The sequence below is a fragment of the Pyxicephalus adspersus genome, chromosome 7, assembly GCF_032062135.1.
Source record: "Pyxicephalus adspersus chromosome 7, UCB_Pads_2.0, whole genome shotgun sequence".
Taxonomy (NCBI): domain Eukaryota; kingdom Metazoa; phylum Chordata; class Amphibia; order Anura; family Pyxicephalidae; genus Pyxicephalus; species Pyxicephalus adspersus.
In genome coordinates this window covers 46,408,692-46,410,662 of record NC_092864.1, presented here as the reverse complement: position 1 = coordinate 46,410,662, position 1,971 = coordinate 46,408,692, and positions in this window count along the sequence as shown.

The window sequence follows — 1,971 nt, the reverse complement described above, 5'->3', positions numbered from 1 at the left end:
ATTTAACTCTTTGAACGCTAACTATAACTTAGGAGTTTCTAAAATTGTTGTTTGCTTTTGCTGTTTGAGTCAATCACCCAGAACTAGAATGCAGCTCTTAATATCCATGTGAAGACAGGTCTGATCTGCATACTTGTTCCGGGCTATTGAAAATATAGCCTGCAGATATTAATATTAATGACAACTAGTCGATTGGAATTTGCAAGAGGAGTTCATTCTGTTTCCTTTGGCTGAAATCAGAGATGGCAACCGGTCCTACCATTCTTGGGATACATGATAAATAGGTTAAACTTTTTGCATTTGGTATTGTTTCTCTATTCCTTACAAAGACATGCAGCATTGGGATGTCATGCTTCCCCCCTTTCCTAAGAGAAATACACAGACTATTACTGACATCCATAGTATGAAAATGCTAATTTGGCAGTAGTGCTGATCCTCTGCCTTCAGTGCTTTCCGACTTTAGACTTCCATTCTGTATGCGGGTATTCTTGACCAGTTTCTATAGCTTAATCCCTGACCCACTTATATTCTTTGTGCTCCCCTGACACTCTGTTGAAGCCCTCATGAAAGTTATCTTTTTAGGTGGTTGGAGCATGTGATCTTCAAGGATTTCTCGGGGCTGGGAAGCCAATTGCCAAGCTCAAACACTGTCATGTAAAGAGGAGGATTTTATTGACTCTACGTAAACTTAAAGCATACTTAAACCCAGAATTTTCACTTTACATAAAACGGTAGAGAACCCTTTTATGTAAGGTAAAAACTCTGTTTTTTGTTTTTTTTTTAGGTGCTACACCCCCCTAGGCGGTCGAGAATGATTGGAAGCGCAAAGCCTCCCGAGATACCTACTTTAGGCATTCTGGGAGGCTCTTGGACACTCCTTCTGCGCATCCCCGAGCATCTCAGGCATGCACAGAAGGAGACTTTTTGCTCAAGGGGAAAAATTTGGCGATCTTACGCATACGCAGGGAGATCGGCAAATTTTTTTTTTTTTCATCCTACAACACCCAATCTTGCGCCTGGGTTTGGTGACGTAGGATGAAGAACCCGGAAGAGAAGATGAAGATGGCGATGCCTGTAGCGCCGGCTTCGGGACAGATGCAGAGACGGCGCGGGAGCCGATACCGGACATCCCCGGAGTGAACGGACTGCCCTGTGGGATTGAAAGTAAGTGTATATTTGTTTTTTGTTTTGGGTATAGTTCCTCTTTAAAACATAATATCACATTGTAGCTTACAGAGTGTTTGAGTTTCCATATATGAGTGCAGCAAAGAAGAGTACTATCGAGTCTGGGGCACCTTTCAAGAGTCCCTGAATAGGTAAAGTACAAGGTCTTATCAAGCACAAGTAACAGGAAACCAGTATGAATATTGCCATTGCTAACCTACTGAAAATACCAGCTGTAGCAAGTCATGTTTCAGTACTAGTTAAATTACTACTATGCAGGGTTATGAAATTCTATACTGTAGACTTACTGGCCAATTGGCTTCAGCTCTTTAAGTCACATGACAGTCAGGCAAGAGGTAGCCTGCCTATTCAGCTCAGGACAGGTTTCCATTAGGTAGCTTTCTGTAATGTTCCTTTACCAATGCGCACTTTAAAAAGGAGTTCCACTAAAATTGCAAAGGTCTGGGAGCTGCAACTCTAGCATTCAGTGCCACTTGCTGGTATGGCTGCACAACTACAAAAGTTGCTGCTTATCTATAAAAATAACTGTATGACAAACATAGGGATTTACTTAGCTAAACGCTGTAGAAAATATAGCGCATTACTATCAAATGAGGTGCATTGTAATGCATTAGCAAGGTGCTTTAAGATTTACGAGATTTTCCCTTGTTGCTGCAGTGCAGTGTAAATGTACTTAATGTAGCAATACTACCATAGCATACTTCCATTTAAACTGTAATTTTATTGATATATAAAAATGCTACCAAATAAAACAAATTATAAAGTATAGTTACCTCGATCACCGTT